Source organism: Arvicola amphibius, chromosome 10 (genome assembly GCF_903992535.2).
Source record: "Arvicola amphibius chromosome 10, mArvAmp1.2, whole genome shotgun sequence".
Lineage (NCBI taxonomy): Eukaryota > Metazoa > Chordata > Mammalia > Rodentia > Cricetidae > Arvicola > Arvicola amphibius.
Genome location: NC_052056.1, coordinates 7,964,525 through 7,971,101, shown reverse-complemented (window position 1 = coordinate 7,971,101; position 6,577 = coordinate 7,964,525).

The window sequence follows — 6,577 nt, the reverse complement described above, 5'->3', positions numbered from 1 at the left end:
CCAAACTGAACATTCTGCAGTGTTCTTGTTCTTGTAGATCTTAAATTTTACTTATTTTCTTTTTTAAAAAAATCAGGCATAACTGTGTTCTGCCTTCTAAATATTTACCTTTATGATTTTAGCTTTGTTATAGTTGGTGTTTCAATAAAATCAGTGGTACCGCTGAAAAGAACTATCAGAAGGATTTCTAAAAATACCACCGCATTGTTGAAGTGTTCAGATTTGAAAATGAAGTGTGCCCATAGTAACTGAATCCCGCTGTAAACCACTCCGACTCAGTTTCGGGGAGCAAAGCACATCACACAGCAAGAGTCGTGATGGCAGCACATCACCCCTGACTTGCAAACTCACTTGAACGAAAACTACGAGCCCAGAGGCAGACAGGGAGAGAGAAAGTGCAAGTTTTAGTTTGGAGACATAATAACCAGCCGCATGCCTTCACATGTAACAGTGTTCTGTAAGTCTTAATATCTAAAAAAATTCTGATTTTTTTAATTTTTTAAAAATAATTTTATTTAAGTGTATGGGTATTTTGCCTGCATTGTGCCCCACATGCTTGGTTAGATATCTACCCATCTTTCTTAGAGTATGACAGGGAAATAAAACACCAAGGGATCCAAGTGATAAGACTGAAAGAGGTATCTATTGTATAAGTAGCAAGCAGCAGTAGACTCTCATCTGAGAGCAGAGTTTATCTTCAATGACATGGTCATTGTTAGTGACTATTACTAATTAATGAACACTTGTGAAATCCAAGCTCCTGTCCTTTCAATAAGCCCTTTGTGTCAGCTAAGTGAGATATCGCTGTGAGATATCATTATTAATTCTTGGAGCAGGTACTGAGGCAGATTCCAGACTGGTCTCTAGCTAGTCATCTTCCTCACTCAGCCTACCAAGGGCTGGGATTCCAGGCCTGAGCAGCTATGCCTGGCTGTGAGACATTCTTTGAGATTCTCTCAATCTCATGTCATCTGATGTACGTGTCTGTGAGCCTCTTCAGTTCCCCCTCTGCTGCCTTGGGGACATTAGTATTTCCTGCTATCCGTTTCTCTGGGACCTGAGAAAATGAAAATTCACACAGGAAGAGCTTCAAGATGAGCTTGAAAAGATAAAATAACCAGCAATTTAAGATTCTTTGATTCTTCCTGAATAAACATAAAATTCTTCAGATGTGGAATTAGTTTATGTAAGTTCATTGAATAGAGATGACTAACTATTTTTTTCCCTCAGACCAAACAAATTTCTGTTAGACAAGGAATTTGTTCTCCCCAGTGAGGACTTACTTTGTAGGCTTGAATCTGGATTCAAGGACTGTACAGTTAGAACACGAGGTCCGGGCTGGGTGGCGTCAGCCGGCCTTCTAGGACAACAGCAGACACGTAGAAGTCTGTACTATTTCCTCTTATCTTGTGGGTGCCAGTGTCCCTTGAAAGAATCTGGCTCCTGTCAACAATCGGTTGTCCTCCTGACTTAGGCCGGAGACACTGTTTCCAGTACATCTGCCACCACCTGTGATGAATTCCAGATATTTCTACAGGTGCCACACAAAGGTACAGGCCCACCTCAGTGTTGACGGGTCCCCTTTAGGATCCACTGACATGGAGAAGCATATTTTAGGATATCTGAATTCTTAGTTATAGTTTAGGAAGTCTAGGAAGTCAGGGCAGAGGAAGAAAATGGAGAGAGAAGTCTTCCATCAACTCATTTCACGAATAGCATCTTCTTCCCGTCAACACTTTCCTCTGGGGTTGGATTAAACTGGTTCCTTTGAGTCCATTTCCATGGTTTGTTTTATTTTGGTGCTGGGATTTCTGCCGTGGACCCTTCAGCATCACTTTGGAGGTAAATGTATACACGGTTGGCCACCAAAGTCTTTTGTTGTACATATTTTCTATTGTATTGTATATTACTTCACTAAAAGCTGTCATTTTGAGTTGAATTATTAAGATAGATCTCACTGAACTCTTTCATTTTTTTAAAAAAATTATTTATTTATTATGTATGCAATATATGCCTCCAGGCCAGAAGAGGGCACCAGACCTCATTACAGATGGTTGTGACCCACCATGTGGTTGCTGGGATTTGAACTCAGGTCCTCTGGAAGAGCAAGCAATGCTCTTAACCGCTGAGCCATCTCTCCAGCCCACTGAACTCTTTCATTGTGATTTGGTATAGATCTGGACTCAGCTTCCATTACATAGTTTTAAACCTGTTTGTTTAAACTTAGACATCTACTTCCTGGCTGATTTTCTTTTCGAGTTGGGTTTGTGTTTTGCATATGATGCTATTGATCCAGATAGGGTTTATAGTTTGAACGTTGTTTGTTGTTTATATTCACATCCTTGGGGCACTCACCATCACTGCTGGAAGCTTAACTCTCTGCCGTGCTTTTCTTTTCTAGGTTAAATTGCAATCTTTTTGTATTTAACTATGTATAAGAACATCTATGTGTGTGGGCATGTGTGTATATGAGTGCAGGTGCCCTGGAGTCCAGAAGAGGGCACTGCATTCCCCTGGAGACGATGTTATAGGAAGTCGAGAGCACCCGTGTGGGTGCTGGGAACCAAACTTGGGCCCTCTGCAAGATCAGTGTGTGCTGCTGACCACTGAGCTATCTCTCCAGCTCTCTGCCATGACTTTCTCACATATTTTTAACGATTTCTGCGAATCGAGCCCTTTTTATAAGAGATTTATCCACAAGAACAAAAACCTAATACAGGCCTCAATACTGTACATTGGAATTAAACTTTGATGTGAGTTTTGGAAGAGGCACAAACATTCAAAACTTAGCAGTAGTGGCTTATATTCTACTTGCGGAACTAGAGGACATTAAGATTGGAAACTGAGCTAATGATCATGATTTGTTCATGGGGCAGTTGCTCTGGTCATCCACCCTTGACTCCCTCAAAGTGTATAAAGCAAAATGATATCCTTGCTTGCTTGCCATCGGTCTCACCCCTAGGATATCATGTTCTTTATCAACATAGGTCTCCTAGGGAGAACTAATTGGGTGCCACAAAGCTTCTACTCTCGCCCCAGACTGCACCTGCCTGGCTGCTGGTGGTTCAGTCCTGCCACCTGGCCTTTGTTAGTTCAAGATCCTACTACACATGTAAGTATTGTGTTAGTATTTTCTAGAACACCAGTTGTCAGCCTGGGGGGGGGCAGGGTCACATATCAGATAGTCACATTACAATTCATAACTGTAGCAAAATTACAGCTATGAAGTAGCAATAACAATAATTTTATGGCTGAGGGTCACCACAGTGTATTAAAGGGGCGCAGCATTAGGAAGGCTGAGAACCACCACTCTAGGGGAATGGAACAGAGAAAGAATGTACAGCAAGGGCATTTATTAGAATAGCTTACAGATTGTGGCGGTTTGAAAGAAAAGGGCCCTGAAAGAGAGTGGCACTATTAGGAGGGGTGGCTTTGTGGAGTGGGTGTGGCCTTGTAGGAGGAAGTGTGTGTGCCACACCCAGTGCCTGAGCTCACTTCCTCTTGCCTGCTCAAGAGGTAGGATTCTCAGCTCCCTCACCAGCACAACATCTTATCACGATGACAATGGACCTAGCCTCTGAACTCTAAGCCACCCAACTAAATGTTTCCCTTTATTAGAGTTGCCGTGGGCATGGCGTCTCTTCACAGCAATAGAAACCCTAACTAAGACACAGGCCCAACTATTCCAACAGTGGCTGTTAATGAATGGAGAGTCCAAGAATCCTGTAGTAGTTCAGTCCATGAGGCGGGATGTCTCAGCTCTTCTTCATTATATGTCAGAATCCTAAATAAGAAGGCTCTAATGCCAGCAACGGAATGGACTTGCCAGGAAGTACGAGAGCAAGCACGCAAAGAGGAGAGAGAGAAAACAGCCTTCTTCTACGTCCTTTATAGGATACCAGTGGAAGACACAGCTCAGATAAAGGCGAATCTTCCTACCTCAGAAGATCCAGGTTAAAGATGGGCTTTTCCACTTTAACTGATTTAATTTAAATGAAATAAAACTAAATAAAAATTTAAAAAAATCTCTCACAGTTAATTCCAGATGTAGTCACGGTGACAACCAAGATTAATCACCACAAGTATCAAGGAACCCAACTCTGCAATGTTGTCTCTCTGAGACATAGTCTCACGCATGTAGCTCAGCCTGGCCTGGTACTCACTATGTAGTTTAGGTTGGCCTTGAACTACTGGCAATCTTCTTGCCTTAACCTGAGTACTAGGATTATGGCTGTGTGCTACGTGTCTACCTCATCTCTCTTTGTCTGGTCATTGGCCACTAAGTTTTATCTACGTCTCATGTGTTGTCACCATCATTATCAATGTATCTACCTATCCGCCATATATCCGTTGCTTTTTCAATCATTTACCTATATCTTTGTACATTTTCTGTCTGTCTAGTCTATCTACTGATTTATCACCTTCAATCATTCTATACAGAGACTCATTGGCAGTAACAAAGGCATCAAAACAGACAGTCTGGAAGGTCAGGGTCAAGGAGGCAGGTGCAGAGGCTTGTGGGTGGGCCGCAGCAGTGCGTGCAGGGCGTGACGTTGTCTCTACTCCAGGATGCTCCCCAGAGGCTTCCCTCGAAGAGGAGTTGACAATAATGTCTTTGAAACCGTTCACTCTCGCTTTACTTTAGACTTACGATTTTCTGACTTACATCTTCAATGACTGTGACATAAAACCGCCGTGCTAAGAACAGTAACAGCACACAGAAATGCTCTTCCCTTTCCGGATGAAGAAAGCTGGCACTAGGAGACAGAAACCACTGTGTGGTCCCTTGGCCGGCCTCGTTGCGGTGGAGGGAAAGCTGCGGTGTCCACCAGCAGGGGGCGGCCTCCTCTTGTCAGTCCACCTGCCTGCTCTAGGCAGACCTCCGCCTTCAGTTTGGGCTCAGGTCATTGAATCAGCGTCACAGGCTTTCCTCTTAGTGTCTCCAGGTCTCCACACAGGGTTGCTCATCGTGTACTCGCTCTAAAGCTCCCTCACGCTCTTGCGGCTGTGTCCAGAAACGGACTAGAGGCAGCATCCAGCCAGGCATGGTTCCTAAGCTTGGTACTGATGGTAGTAGCCCTTCCCTTCTGGCTATAAATCCACACAATGTAACTTATCAGGGAGGTTTATCTCTGTGGCATGAATATTTATTTTTTTCCTAGTGTTCCCTTGGGATGTATACAACTCCAGCAGAACCCAGGTTTTTTTTTTTTTTTTTTTTTTTTTTTTTTTTTTTTTTTTTTCAATTTCTCTTTTTCTGTCTTATTTATTACGGTGAGTTAAAAATTCCACCAACCAAATTTGTATTTGTTTTCCTCCCGGGAGCCAGGCTTCATACACAGCACAGTTAGCCAAAATCCCAGCCCTTACGAGGCTGTAGTTCCTGAAGGGATACAACCAATAAAGGAAACTATGTAATTTCTCAGCTGACAATGCCTACTATGAAAAAAACAGAAGAGAGAAAGAATACAGAGGGGGGTGCAGGGGGTGGGGTCTGTTTGCATTGCAGAGAAAGGGTCACAGAAAAGGCCCAGGATGGTGACTTTGAATAGGTGCTGCAGAAAGTCCACCGGGCAGTGGGCTTCCTGTGCAATCTACTGCAGCTGGAATGGGGTGACTGAGGGGGGATGAGGGAGGTGACACGAGACATGGGAAAGAATGTGGGTACCAGGGTGAGATGCAGATCTCTGGGCCTTGTGAAGTGCCGGGGTGGGGGGGACACTGGTGTTGATGTGAGACAGGACACCGCTTTGACCCGCAGGAGGACTGTGCGCGATGGTGTCTTCCCTGTGAAATGATTTCAGCACCATTCCTCCTCAATGCCTCCATCTGGGATTTGGAATCTGAGAGTCCCGAGATCCCTGATGCTGGAGGATACATTGCTCTTCCTGCAACAGAGCATCCTTTGGTTCCCGGGGACTGAGGCAGGCACAACTGTGTAAAAAGTACAGCTTTCCTAGAAGGGAAACCACTGGTGTGAAAATGCACGCCCCCCCCCCCCCCCCCCAGGATGTCACTGTGGTGGCTAGTGGGAAGCAGTTGCGGAGGTTGGCTTGGTACCACCGTTCACATCCTGTCACCTTCTTGTTGCCATGGCCAACCAAAGCCCAGAACCACTCTCTTCTCCCATGTCGATAAGAGTCGAGATGAAGTTCTAGGTTGAGCATCTGCAATATGCCAGACACATGGGTGTGGGGAGCAAAGAAGTGGTAGAATCTGAGTCCCGTTTAAAAACAAAAGAGATTTATTTTATTTGTTTTATATGTGCCTGCTTGTCTGCATGTGTGCACCACATGCATGCAGTGCTGAGAGAGGCCAGCAGAGGGCATCAGATACACCTGAATTTGCATTTGTGACTTGTAAGGGTCATATGGTTACTGGAACCTGGGTTCTTTAGAAGGCCAGCCTGTGCTTGGAACCACTTAGCCATGTCTTAGATCCTGATTCCCATTAGTAAGAGAACGTTTTGGCTTGGTGTAGAAGCAAAGGACCACAGATGGGAGGTGGTTGGACTATGGTGATGGGGTGGAAGGGACAGGTGGTCACTGGTGGGTCATGTTAGGCAGAGAGCAGGATT